This window comes from Pteropus alecto, unplaced genomic scaffold (assembly GCF_000325575.1).
Source record: "Pteropus alecto unplaced genomic scaffold, ASM32557v1 scaffold100, whole genome shotgun sequence".
NCBI lineage: Eukaryota > Metazoa > Chordata > Mammalia > Chiroptera > Pteropodidae > Pteropus > Pteropus alecto.
In genome coordinates, this window is record NW_006430723.1 from 4,126,013 (window position 1) to 4,141,801 (window position 15,789).

The window sequence follows — 15,789 nt, forward strand, 5'->3', positions numbered from 1 at the left end:
ATTTATTGAGCCTCAGGTCTATAATAATGGGGACAATAAGTTTCAGTTACACTAAGGATCTTGGCCTTAACTGTTTCACCCCCAGGACCACTGAGGCAGAATAACCCCACCAACCTGGGGAATGGAGGGGATGGCGCCAAGATAATTTCAGAACTGGACACAAAGATCAATTACCCGAGCCCTGTCCAAGCATTTAGTCAGTAGAAGCCACACCTCCAACTCCCTTAGTTTCCATGATGACTAATTTTTCCCTATATGATCTGTACTCTGGAGACACTGAGGGGGTAGGGGGAGGTTTAATAAGAGCATTAGTTCACCTGTATCTCCAGGGACTTGCAACTCCCTAAAATACATCCTTACCTTCTTTGCTGCAAACCTGTGCAACCTTTGACTCACAGGCAGGTAGACAGACCCCTTTTGTTCTGGTAACAGTTGGTTATTGTATACTATGGTTCCTAATTTTTCTCTATTAATTTCCTCATTCTATGAACTCACTAAAATTTCACTAACCAGAAGCCTGTCGCCTACAGCTAGAATCCACTGTTTGTGCCCGTCCCAGCTATCTTAAGGCTATCACAGCAGCTGCAAAGTTAGTGGAAGTCTAAGCAGAGTTAATACTGGGAAATGATGTTTGTTTGCAAACTCCACACACTGTTCAAAGTCTTCTTAACTCTGAATTGTCTCGACATTTTTCTGCAAGCAGACAAACTTCCTATGAAATTCTTTTGCTTTTACTTCCTAATCTATATCTGAAATGCTGCAACATCTTTAATCCTTCTGTGTTACTACCGCTACCTGATGAAGATGAGCACCGAGACTGGGAGGTATGAAGTTCCATCCTGTGCCACCACATCCTGATTAATGAGACACATCTTTAACTAATTCTAATCTATCTTGTTTGTTGATGGGTCATATTGTAGTAACGGAAAAGGGAATATTAAGGTGGCGAAGCTATTACTACCCAATATGGCCTACTCCAAAGTGGAAACTCCCCACAAGCTAAATCTACCCTACAAGCAGATCTTCATGCCCTTACTCAAGCATGTCAATTATCCAAAGCACAACTATTTATATTAATAGCTGGTATGCCTTTGGGGTTGTCCATGATTTGGAGATGTTATAGAAAAACAAAACGAAACAAAACAGGAGTTTTCTTAAGTCCTCTATAAACCCTATCAAAAATTGGCGAAAAGTGAATGATCTTCCTACTGCTATTCTCTTACCTTCTAAAATTGCTGTCATCAAAATAGACACTAAAGCGACTAAACCAGAGTATCAGGGAAATGCTGTAATGACTTTCATGCAAAAACTGAATCTATAAGAATTGTGGCACATGTGGATGAAATATAATCTGCTTCTATAAAAAAATGATTGCTTTTTGCCAGACTTTGGCCATTCTGATGTCCTAGTAGCATGAAAACAGTCTGTTCTTGAGTCAGAGAAATTAAATTAAGTAAATAATGGCTGCAAATTAAATGAATTGTCAAGATTATAGGTAACAAAAATCCTTAGACTCTCTGCCCAAAGTTGTTCTTGAATATAGGATAACCCTTTATTATCTTTTAGCTAAGTAACAAGGTATTTGTACTGTGCATAATGCCACCTGCTGCATTTGGATTAACACTCCTGGAGAAGTTGAAATTCAGTTACATAATGTCACTGAGCAAACCATTTGGTTGAAAAAGGTGATCCCCTCAATGAGGTCTTTCTTTGACTTATTTGATTTTGATTGGTTTGGGTCTATAGCTCCAAAGTACATTCCAAACATTGGGAATTATCCTGTTTATAGTTATCATAACAACCTCGTGTATACATAGCAAGGTTTTCAACAAGTCTCTTTTTTTCATCAGCCACATTAAAAAAAAAAGTAAAAAAATAAATAAATAATAATAATCTCCCTGGCCCATTGTATTCTCTCAAAAGTTTTAAATGTGTGTTTGCAGACACTGAATACCAAACAAATGATCTCCCTGAGATTAAAAGGTCAGAAAAGGAACAAAGAATGACTGACTTAAAGATTGTGAACCTCAAGTTATGACCTATGAGTATTACAGAAATTAAGCAAAAACATCATGACCTGTGAATAGCACATAGAGGATCAACAAAACCTGTGAGTACTACAAAGTGGTAGCTTAGGGTAGTGATGCCTTAAATTTTGATCACATCTCTCTGTCAAGCTGAGAGTCTGATCTAAAATGAACAATTGTTAAAAAGAAAACCACAGACCCATAATGAAGTCACTTGTCCTAAAGTCCATGACAGCTAAACTAGATTTAAAACTTCACCAAAAGGGGATCAAATATAGGGGAGTAGGGGGAGGGCGAAGTGGGTAAAGGAGATCAAATATATGATAGCTGAAGAAAACTGGGCTTTTGGGTGGTAAATACACAATAGAATATATAGATATCAAATTATAATGTACATCTGAAAACTATATAATTAACTAATGTTATCCCAATAAACTTAATAAAAAATAAAACATTAAAAAAAAGAAAAAAATCCATGTACACCTGAAGCCTGACCAAATTGCAATTTCAACCTTCTCTAGGAATGTACTCTTGACTGGACAGTATGGAACTTTCTGGGTGGTACCAGTGAGATAGTCTATGACATGAGCCCTCTCCATCCCAAAAAGGAAGCTGAGACAATCTGCCTGATAAGAGCCTTACTTTATTCTAAGGGCGGGTAACCTTGCCTGAAACAATTGTTTGTTTGTTTTCTTTTTCCTAATAACATTCTTGTTCTGCCCAGTTTCTGCCTACGAAACCTTTCATATTGTATAGTTTCTTGGAGCTACTCTCTACTTGTAGATGGGATGCTGTTCAATTCATGAATTGGTCAATAAAGCCAATTAGATCTTTAAATTTTCTCAATTGAATTTTTATTTTTTAACAGAGAGTTGAGATGGTAGAGATGAGAGAAGTTTTAGTCACTCAGGTGAGTTCGTAATTGTCATTTAATTTTGTAGATACACGAAAAGAAAAATACCGAAAAGTAAATGTCTCAATAAAAACATAGCCTTAAAAAAAGTTAAACAGGGAAAAGCAAATTTGCTTCTCTTAATACTTATACCTTATTTCTCATAAAATCAGGAATGTGAAAGAAATTTTTAAGATAGCTTTTTCTCTTTCAGATCAAAATTGTCTCTTTAGAAATAGATAATATTAAAATGTCATCTTATAAAAATTATAATATAGGAATCACCTCATTCCTACCATAAGACAAAAATTAGCACTAAATCAAGGTTTTTATTTTTTTAATAGATTTATATTGTAATTATAAAAGGTAAAACCACATATATGTTCAAATGTTAACATTTTTCTAAAGTAAAAATAATATTTCTAAATAATAATACATAATGTTATATTAAAAATAATGTAATATTTCTAAGTAACTTCAAGCATATTTGTCATTTGTATCTTGGCCCCTGACTTACTACTATGTCTTATTTGTATGAAAATTTTAACATAGTATCTGCAATATTCACTTGAATCCACCAGATGTCACTGTTTTAGACATAACTCCATCACTATTGATGTGACGTGTATGAAGAAATAAACATTCTACTAAAATTATCTTCTATCAAAATCAGAACAATATATAATAATTAGCTTATAGTAAATAATTTAAAAGTACTTAAAAGCCAAGAATGTTGGATTTAGGAAGCAATCTTAGAAACTACTTAGTGTAATCTAGTCTTTTATCAATAGTAAAAATGAGAGAAAGAAAGAAGATCTCCGAGAGAGAGAAGAAAATTTTCTAAAGATAAAGAGATCTGCTAATAAAAATATTTGGCCAGTTATTTAATGATCCTGACTACATATTCAGTATTTCTCAAATTATATTTTAATATTCTTTATTAGAAAATTGCTTTTTATGAGCTTCATAACATGTTTGACAATAAGAAAAAGACCATATATATGCACACATATACGCATACAATATATGTTTAAAATTTTTCTAATTTATATAAATATTCTGACTGTGAAGTTTCCTGAAACATCACCTTATATCCCTCTCAGATTTTAAGAATGGATCTTGTAGTTCCCCATCTGATTTGATATTTGCTCTGAAGTCCTTTCTTTAATATGGGAATCTAAGTAGCCTACCACTACATACACAATGAAGATACCTTTCCTCAAGCCTCTAAAACCCTTCTAGCCTTCACTGACACTCTCCTCAGGGGCATTAAGTTGCCACTAACAATTCCTTAAATTCCCCACCCCAACCCCAAACTTCCACCTGCCACCTACTCTTATAGCCACTGTCACCTTTGGGGATTTTATTAGAACAATATCCAATATTTCTCAAGAAATCTCTTGTGACAAAATTCCAATCCAGTTACTATGGCTACATAACAAATTTCAAAAACTCTTGCATAAAAACGACCAATATTCACTATCTTGCAGATTTGGGAGGCGAGGGACAAAGAATTTAGATAGGACATAGGAGAGAAAGTTGATTTGTTCCATTCCACTCAGCATCAGGTAGGACATTCAAAAGCTGAGAGCCTGAGTGATCTGAAATTTGAGCTGTAAGATTTGGATATCTTAAGTCATGAGCAGCTCGGAGTCTTCTTAAACATCATTTTTATATTTATATGGTCTCTACATATAGTTTTCCCAGAAGGAAGGGCAAACAGCTTACATGGGGGGTGAGGGGAGGAAAGGGGTGGGGAGAGAGGCAAAAACAATATCTCCTTTTATGACAGCCTCAGAAGTCATGCAGTATCATGTCTACCACATGCTATCACATTCTATGTTTTATAAGTGAGTAATCAAGCCTAGCTGAATTTTGAAAGGAGACAAATAAGAGTCTACTTTTGTGAGAGGAGTGTTCAAAGAATTTGTGGTCGTGTTTTAAAAAGCATTACACACAGATAGCAAATAAATTATTAGAAACTTTAAAAATGTTTTGAAAACCTGTACTAAACTTGGCCAAAGTGAAAATACATTATGTGGATGCTATTAACAAGGAATTGATACAGATAGAAGTGCATAGAAATAAAGCAATAAAAACTATGACAGAATTTAAAAAGAAAGAAGAAAGGATTAACAAATTTTAATACATACCTGATAGAAGTTTCAAGATAAGTGCCAACAAAGATATATAAATATAAATTCACACTTAAAGAAGAGTAAAACTTCAGAGTAAAAATAATAAAGAGAAATATTTAAATTACCTAAAAGAAACAAACACGGTATTCAAAGAAATGAAATTAAACTAATTACAGAATAATCACAGAATAATAGCAGAAAAAGTAATTCCAAATGTAAGAAGACAATGGAGTAATATCTTCAAAATATTGTAGGATGTTGTCATTATGAATTCTATATTCAGCCAAAAATGTTAATTAAGGCATGTATTTTCATACATAAAAAGAAAAGCTAACAAAATGTATAACACAAAACTTTGATGAAGTATTTAGTGTAGAATATATTTATAGACAAGATGAACGCAGAAAAAAAAGTGAAAAGCAAGAAACAACGCATGACAATTCATTCAATATAAAAGATGGTATATCTGTTAAACAAACACAGAAATGTATTTTATGTTTAAAAAGTTCAAATTATAATTTTATGCAACGATAACAAGATGATAGAATGGAAAATTCACTAAGTTGTTTTAAAATACACAAATACCTTTGTGTAAAAAAATGAAGAAAAATCAGAGTCAAAATAAAGGAGATGTGTGAATAAAAGCTATGAAAGCAAAAAAAGAAAAGCAATAAAAATGCGTGATGAAAAGAAAATAAAAGTGATGAAGCAGAGTTAGCAAATTTAGTAGCGATCATAATGCACCTAATTTATTACTTCACATTTTAAAAATAGAAATTAGTAAATCAAATTGAAAAAGATGAAAGAATGACCCAGCTATCTCTGGATTACCTTAACAATAATTAACAAACATTACACATAACATTTGAAAGTAAAAAAATATAATTAATAAACCAAGAAAATACCATGGTAGGAAGAATATTGACTTCCCGAAGATATTCATATCCAAATTCCCAGAGCATGTGAATATCAGATTATCTTGAAATAAAGAGATAAACCTGTGTTGTCCAGGTGAGCCTAATAAATAACCATAAGAATCCTTAAATGGGGAAGAGCATGGCAGTAATGTTCCAGTCAAAGTGAAGCAATATGAGAAAGATTCAACTGATTGTTGTCCATTTTGAAAATGGAGAAATTGGTCCACAAGCCAAGGAATGTGGATAATCTTTAAAATTAGGAGGAGGCATGAAAATAAATTCTCTTCCAGGAAATATTTCTAAAGCTATAAGAATTAAAAACTTTATACAAAACTTTTGAAATGACAAGCTCCTCAGAGTTCCAACCAGCTTCATGTGGTCCATTATTAAATGGAACTACCATCTTTTTGCTCTGTCATTCTTAGTCTTCCTTGACTTCAGTATATATTCATCATAACAATGTGGTAATGTTTCTTAAATGAACATGGTGGCCCTCTTTTTAAACAATTGATAGATATAGACACATGCGCCTATTGTAAAGGGTTTGGGTAAGGCGATCTTTACTGATAATAAGGCAATTTAATTAGATGACACTCTGAGGCTCTTTCTAACTTTTTAAAGCTGTGGGTGAAAATTGACTCGATGTAAGGCATATACATCCATAACTTCTTCCAACATGTATTGTAGTTTACTGAGATCTTCCGAATTTATTTTCCACATCTCTTCTGTTTAATCTTTAATTTTATCTCCACCTATGGAATTTGGCTTCACATAAATAATGTTTGCAATCATATTCTTCCATATTGTTGTTTCAGACTCCACAGGCAGGATAAATAATTCAAATATAGCCTAACTAAAGGACATCTATTCCGCCTCAAATTCTGAATTAATAAAAGAGAAAAAAATGTTTTTTACTTGGGAGCCCTGATATTGAAGTGAATGAATTCTCAATCTACACATGTTCAGACAGATGCAGAAAGAGATTCACATGAGTTAGTAAAGCCTCAGATGATCCTATGGTTTTGAGAACACCTCATTTTTATCAAAAATAAAAAATGTACTGTATAAAATAAGTATACCAGAAAAAGTTATCTAATTCCAATAGATGGACCTAGCTATCAGAGCAATATATTTTATTATTTTCCTATGAATATGACTGAATTAGAGGTGCCCATTTATGAGTTATGAACAGAAAGCAGCAGAGACTACAAATCTCGAACAGTTATAGGGTAGAAAGAGAATTGGGCTTGAGATCATAAGACATAATTCACCCCCGCTCTGACACTTAGTGGTTGTGCACATTGGATAAATTCCCCTGAACCTTAGTTTCCTCACCTAAAAAATGAAATACTCAGAATACCTACTTTGGATTTTGCACAAGATTGCTGAGAAGGTCAAATAATGGAACATTAATGAAAAGGTTTTAACAAGGAGACAGTAGCATAGTAAGAATAAGTGCTCTGGACTCAAGCCCCCTGGTTTCACAAACTGGCTCAACCACTATGATCAGAACTATCTGGGCAAGTAACGCAACCTTTCTAGGAGTCAAGCTCATCCTGTGTAAATGCATCTACTTCAAAAAGTTATTGATGCCACTAATTAGGACACTCCACATCAACTATCAGGTTTGAAGTATGGTAAACACTCTGTGGCTAGGCATTCAATGTGAAGACAACTTGTTCATGGACGTGGTACTATCCATGCCCTACTTGGACAGTGGGCCAAGCACAATCCTTCTTCTAGTTGATGTACCCCTCTCCTTCTGCTGTTAATAGGTGTGTGTGTTAATCTACTTTTTATATTTTCTTGCATTAGTATGGTTTGACCTGAGACTTAGGTTTGGGAATTGATATATGGAAAGATTGTTAGAGTTTTTTCATATTTGGTTCAAGACTCTTTAAGAACTTAGCATATGAAGGAGTCTCAAAGAAGGTCTAACCTAAATTAATAGAGTTTTGTCTTGAGGTTTGAGGCTTAAAGCCCCAGCTAATCATGAGAGGTTATTTTGTCTTGCTTAGACTTTGTATTGGCGGTCATCAAATGCTGTGCAGGAGGAGGTTGTTTTGAAATGGAACTTGTATATTTCTAAATTATCTATGCAAAGGCACTATTAATAATTTCTTTTAAAATAACTCATTTGAGGTTCTAGCATCTTTTTACTTGTGTGCATTTCTCTTTCTTAAACTTCCTTCTTCTCCTTTTAAACTGATTGGTCCCTGGCCAATTATTACTTAACCTTCAGTACTCAAATTGAATACTTCATATATAAAACAATTTTTAACACTGTATTTCTAATATAGCTTTTGTATTAAGTTCCAGGGATAAACCTGCCAATAACTACCCAATAACATTTCTCTCATCATTCCTTAATTAGAGAATCTGGAATTTATTTAGGATTGCAGTAAGCCTCTAAAAGATGGCATTTCTGAGCCCTGCTTTCCTCATGTAGCCTGTGAGTGCCTTCTGACAGATGAAATCTGAGCAGAAATGTGTATGATTTGAGAGAAAGCTACATCAAGGACATTAAGTTGGGAAGTATGCTATCATACTTTTCTACTTTCTTCTCCTGCCCCTCCAAATCACAGATGCAAGCATAACGGAGCTTTCTCAGTTACCTGTGAACGTGAAAGAACCTCCAATACTGTAGTTAGCATTTGTATAGTGAAGCAGAAAAGTGGAAGGGGACTGATTTTCACAGAGCTGATAAATCACCCTCTTTTTCAGGGTGCTTTTTGTGAGAGAGAAATAAACTACTGTTTTTATATATAATGCCAGTGTTATATTGAGTATAGTGTTAATCACAACTCAATCAAAACAGTTCCCTTGTTCATTCATTCTCTGTATCCCATTATTTCCAATATGACACATCTCTCATTAGAGAAACTTCATATGAAAACTTTGAGTTATGAAGAGTCATCCTTACTTGAATTTCTCAAATTCATAATATTTAATTTTATATTCAGATGATTTAATATTCTGTGAATTTAGTTTTACATCAAATTCTTGGCAATAGGTGCTGGAATGAAACAGTAAAGCTGGAAGAGGGAGGAAGAACTCATCCCTTTCTGCTTGCATTCTGTAACTGTCAACAATATCCCAGAAATGACTCTTCATCCTGTGAAATTGGTTCTTATCTCTAGCATTTCATTGGTACTCCCAGAATGAGCCTCATATGCCCACTTAGAGGTAGGCAGATCTTTTGGACATTTATGGGCGCGCGTGCATGCGTGCGTGTGTGTGTGTGTGTGGTAATAATCTAGCAATCTCTGGTTTAATTAGGCCCCCAGATGATTCTGATATACATCCAAGTTTGTACACTCGTGTCCTTCCTATACAACAACTCTTTCATGTTTTTTTATATGTACTTCTGCTCAATGTTTTCTAGCTATACTTTAATTCTACTCTGTCATAAAAATTCTACAGCTTGGCCATTTCTCAGGAGTCTGCAATCCTGGTCAAATATCATCTGGCTGTTTGATTTTAGACTCTGGGTGGATTTGATTCTGAGATTTCCTTTCTTCAAATTTCCTTCACTTCTCTCCAGTGATGATTTCTTTATTTCCTGGACCCTCATTTCATTGCAGTACAAAGTCAACTTCCTGAAAAATAACACATGGGTGGTAATTTTTTGAGACCTTGTTTGAAAGGGTCTTATTCTGCCTTACATTTTTATAATTATTTAACCAACTATCAAATTTTAACTTAGAAATATCTTCCAGCAGAATTTTCAAAATGTTGTGCTCTATTTTTTGCTAAAAAGGAAAGTTGCTTTTGAAAAGTTTAGTGTTATTCTCATCCTGATATTTGGTATGTAACTTTTCTCCTCTCACATATTTTTGATAATTTTCTCCTTTTAATTTTCTCTGTCTTCCTTTTTCTCCAAGAATATTTATTACTTTGAAGTTAGACTTCTTTGATAATGTTTTTGGATGTTTTGCTCAGATTGTCCATGTTTATCATTATTAGAATTTTTCTACCTTCTGGGAGATTGAGATTGCTTAAACTCCCAGCACTTTTACTGAATTTTTGGGTACATACTCAAATGTTTCCATACATTCACTCTTATTCTTGAGTATTCCAAATTATATTGCCTTCAAGTTTTGGAGATTTTTCTATTCTTTTCTTTGTGGAGAGTAATGTGTTTTTAGGTTTTCTGACACTCCATCTTTTTTTTTCTATTTTGTGTACATATTTTCCTAATGCTTAGTTTAAGAACTTTTTCCCATGTTTAATGCCTCCCACAAATATGACATTATTTTCTCTTTTTTATATTTAATAATAGATCACTGAAAAATAAAGTTGGATGCTTTGTTTTCATAGCAGAGATTTGTTAACTTTTTTTTCATTATGTGTTAATCAATCAAAGTGCAATGTATTAATGTGAAATCACTAAACATCAACTCCTGGTTATTCATTTTTCCCACCAAGAAATCTTCTAATCTGCAGTCTTGTACCCTGAGCTATGAACTCCAAAAAGGTGAAGTCAGTTGTTGCTAGGTCTCACTATTCAGTATGCAGTTTTTAACTTAGTGTTCCCATTGGTCTCACTTCAGCTGTGTCTGATGTTCCAAATTCTAGTTTTACTCTGATACACCTTTTGTATATAATAAACCTCTGTGGATGAGGAGAAATTGCTTCTCTAGTAGGGGTTGTTGGGAGGGATCCTGGGAGTATTATTTGTGTACACACATGTCATCTTTTCAGCATCATGAATACTGAAGCCTCAGTGCATTTTTTACCAACAATTTCTAGTTTCTCTAGATTTTTGACGTTCAAATAAGGTTTGTTTTTTTTTTTCAATGTCATTCTCTTGTAGACAACTAAGTTTTAGCTTCTTCTACTTTGCTAAGTTATGAGGATTTATCTCCCTTCCATTTTCCATCCTCCCAATTTTCATTGATGTCTCTCATTTGCTTTTGTCTTCCCTCCTATCTTCTTTGTCCATGATGGTTTATAAATCCATTTTTTTGTTTGGGAGTTTATTGTAATTTTAGAAAAGAAATAATTTCATCTATTAAATTCACCATATATAGCCAAAAGACAATATTTTATTGTATATATTTTTTTACATTTCTGGTAGTAAGTCTTTGTCACTAATTTTTAGTTTTATTGCACTGTGCATTGTTCCATTTCCATGGTGGCGGTAAACTTTCGATTCTAAATTCCTTCAATTTGCAATAATGCAGACACTTAGTAAGCACTTGAAACTTTTAATTGTTGGGGCTTTATTCATTTTATTTTTAAATTACATCTTATGCTATGATGAGTGTGCTATTGTGAAAATGATAAGGAGTGTGTGAATCCCTATAAGCTTCCATATTAAAGTTATGCTTTTAAATATTTTCTCCCCAGAATAAATGCTATTATCTTCACTCATGGAAGTACTCCTGGATGATTATTATTAAGTCAGAGTCAACAACCTAAGTGTTGAAAAGAGGACACGTACTTTCTCTTCTAAACTTGGGATATGGTTCAGAATTGTATTTATTCAATGGGAAAATAGGCTCCAAACTTTGACAGTCATCATCTCATCTATTGTTTACTTGTTCACCAAAATTATCTGTTTGCCTTCCTTTCCTTCAAATGTATAACATGTTTATAACTATTTTTTTTTATAATTTTTTTTCTGGCTTAGGTATCTTTTGACAATCTTACTGCGGAAACAAGAAGTTTGTTTACCCAATATCATACACACACTTCCCCTCTTCCATTCTACACATTTAGATATGTCACATTTTTTGTTTTTAAATCAACATACAGTTTAGATTATTAGAATTTATATGTTTTTCTGATTAACTTAATGCATTATTTTGACGCAAAATGTACGTCATCTGGCATTACCTCATGATGTACTCTGTGTGGTTGGTACCAATTTGGTTTATTTGGTGGTTTGGTTTATTTTGTAGTTTGAGGATTGGGAGAGAGGACCATTGTTATTTTGTTAGTGTAGAATCTTTTCTGGGACTCAAAATACAATAGTATTAAAAGTTTTACTATTTACACCATATATCTTTCTACTTATGTGTCCACATACTTAAATGATATTATTCATATACTAACATATGCCTGTTTTCAAAATCTGTGTACTATTTAATATCTACTTAGGAAAAAAAAGATTAATTTTAATTTTTCTACTTTGAGGTATAATAAAGTAGTTATATATTAATCCAGAAAATTTTTAAAAAACCAATAATTCGTGAAAAATATTATTGGTATTTTTAAAAAGAAAAAGGCCATTAAAATAAATATCTGGAAACAATTAGCTAAGTAGATAATAGTCATCGTATTAGCCATCAAATTAAACTTTAGGACCATCATCAGTTACTCAAGAAATGTCACAAGTTATCTTCAGTGACGAGCAACAATAAAAAAAGTCTTGACATTTCAATATGAAGACGAATTTTGCAAAAAACAATTTAACACGAATGTCTATTAATATAAAAGTTATATTTAAATTTTAAAAAGGAAAGTTGATTATTAAAACATCACCTGTTAATAATTAAAGAATGTATCTCTTTTTGCCAAATGCATAAATATTATAAGTTAAGAGAAATTATTTTATTGAACAAAACATTGCAGAAGTTAACCTGGAAATTTTAAATACTGGTGAAATCCTTGATTTATATCTAAAGCCAGTTATTTTTGTTGTCTGTTTTCATTCATCGTTAATTCAAGATTATTGTATCTCAGTAGCCATAATTTGTTTTCTATGTAATTGATTGTTTGCAATAGAAAATTCAGTTTTAATTTCTTTCATTTTGTTATAAGATGATATTATAAATTGTACTTGACTACCTATGTTATATGTCTTCCTTTTAGGTGCTGCTTTTTATTAACTGAATAATCAAGATATTCCAGAAGTATATACTAACCGGTGTAAGTGAGCTATACAGTGATCATTGGGTCCCCAATGTCCTTAAATATCTTATGTCATAATGATGTGATAGTAGTGCTAATTCAAATACCAACTGCCTTCACAGGAATGTTGATGGAGATGTGTTAAGACTTTAAGAAAGAACTTACAATGAAACTATTCTATATTATTGACAAAATAACATTATCCGCGATCTAGATTTTTTTTATTATATCTTACTCGAATTATTTAATGAATTTATGGATGGCCACAGTCTGCTGCATTTGTTGTTTCTGAGAAAGATCAAGACATTAAATATGCACAAACACATAAATGCATACATACACACACATATAGTACTTGTGCTTCTTAGCCTCATTCCTTGTATTTGCAATTCAAATCTATTTGGTTTTCAAATACTGGATTCCTTTAGGTCAAATTACTTACTACTATATCCTTTGTTTCACTGAATATTTTTCATCTCTATTTTGTATTTTTATTGTGCTGCCTGTAGTACTATTAGACTCTCAACGTCAATCAAGGAATAAGATGAAACATCTGCGATCAGGTATTACTTTGCTTGTCTCTCACTGCATTCCAGTACCTGAAAAAGTGCTTACTATCAAAGAAACTTTTCTGACCCTGATGACCTTATCTGAAATAGCATCTCCCTACTTTCAGTCTCTACCAGTTTATATTACAGTTTTATCTTTCTTTGGAACATCATTACACAGTACTTGAAATACAGATTTATGCGTATACTATATGTATCTCATGCACATCTAATTGTAAGGGCAATTAGATCAGGGCATATGTTTTATCTACTATTTTATCTCCGGCACTTAGAAGAATATATGACATGAAATAGATCACAATAAATGTTGGTTAAAATGAATAAAAAAGATGCATCTACCTCCCAATTTACTCCAAAGTCTATTGAAATGGTGGAAAAGATGCAAATAAGAACAATAAATTCACAAGGAAAGACAACAAGAGAAAAACACTAAAGACTTTATGAAAATAAAAAGCATGTAAAATATAGTTGATAGATTATCATAGAGCAGAGAAAGCAACAATCCAAAAATAATACATACTGAAAAACAAACAAACAGAGTGCACACGCAAGAGAGGGCAACTACAAATGTCAGACCCTTTATGCACCTTACTTTAAAAAAAATCTAAATTATTGGTCAAAAAAGCAGAAAAGAGTCCTGGAACAAATAACATTAACTACTTCAAAAAAGTTGTGCAATTGTGAGAATTCTCCTTAAAATAATCTGAGCATATGTTTCCAGGCTAAAGAAGTAGAGTAGAAGAACCACTCTGCTAACAAAGTTAATTCTTCCCCCAAATAGTGTTGTCACATGAGTATGGTAGACAAAGAACGAAGTAGCCTAAAGTTCTTGGCAAACCGTTATCTACAAAAGTATAAAAGGATTGTGTGTGTTGTAGAGAGAAAAGTTGAGAATAAAAGAAAGAAAACCTAGTATATAAGAAACACAAGACATGACAAAAATATATATTCAGATACTGTAATACATGTAAATGGACTAAATTTGTCTCTTAGAAATTCTGTAGTTAATTGTTTTGGATGAAGTACTTAAGAATAAAAAAAAAAAGAATTAATAAATTAAAGTAGGTCAGAAGAAAACATGCAACTTGAAGTCCAGGAAAATAAAATTAAAGAAAATACAATCATGGTACACTGTAGAATGAAGAGGAGTTGAATATTACATTTGTGGTGGTAAAGCAGAATAAAGACAGAAGAAATGCAAACCTAAAGAAAAGTGATCAAAAAATTTTCTCCTCCTCAAATTGTTCCTATTATAACATATTCAAACATATATAAAATACTTTGTTTTAGAGCTAGAAAAACCATTAAGGATACTTAATGCAGCTTGTTTATTTTTTAAATAAAAGAAAACTATTTATATATTTTATATAATGTTTCCGAATCCAGTGTTATGTGACAGTGATTTCTGGTATCAAAAGTATTCAACTCAGTCTACAGCCATGCTATCCTGAACAAGCCTGACCCCATCTGATCTCGGAAGCTAAGCAGGGTCAGGCCTGGTTAGTACTTGGATGGGAGACCACCTAGAAAGACCAGGTGCTGTAAGAGTAAAAAATAAAAAAAATTAAGAGATTGTAAATTGACAAGGTCCTTGCAATCTGTGAAGTCAACCAAGGGTTGCCTCGCCTAAAAAAAAAAATATATATATTCAACTTAGTCTATCAGAGACACTTTGCTTGGAAAAAAAATGACTAATTTTTCATGAAAATTGGTAGAAAGGATTTTCTATAGGAAAAAAAAAAACAATAAACTCTTAGATGCAACTTTTCATCCTCGTTGGCATCTATATGTTAAAAAAAAATCACTATCTTAGTTATTGTAATAATTCAATGGAAATCATGTTTATAATTAGTATATTTTGACCTGATGTGTTGGATTGTTATTTCAAATCATCCTTTACCACTTAAACAGAAATTCCTGCCAATTATCATCATCTCTTCCACCCTTTTATGAAATTTCTGAAATTATCCAGATTCGTAAACCATCATACATGTTTCAAAAGAAATATTTGATGGCTAGATACATTATTTTTTTAAATAAGTAAAAAAGGATCAGAAAACAATAAATGACATATAGAGAAAAATAATGCATTTTATAACATTCTAAATTAGTTTGAAAACTTAGGAAAATTGTCATTTTAGAGGTGACTATTCAATTTCAAATCGATCTTTCCACACACTATTAAAATAATAATAAATAGAAAGGACAGTAGCCTCTGTACTAAGGACAAAATGAGAAGAAAAAAAAGTTGTTTAAACAACTCATTCAATTAAATGATTCATACAGTACTTTATTTGGTGGGGCATTCATTAAATGACCTTGCCAATGCTCCAGTGAAATCAGTGTATAAGAATATCACCTGAAAGAAGCAAATTAATTAAGAGATTT

General features: G+C 32.5%; 1 pseudogene; it reads left to right on the forward strand.

Annotated features, from left to right (window-relative positions):
* Nucleotides 1–14,830: 14,830 nt before the first annotated feature.
* LOC112483044 lies at nucleotides 14,831–14,949 on the forward strand (annotated as a pseudogene).
* The last annotated feature ends 840 nt before the right edge of the window (nucleotides 14,950–15,789 follow it).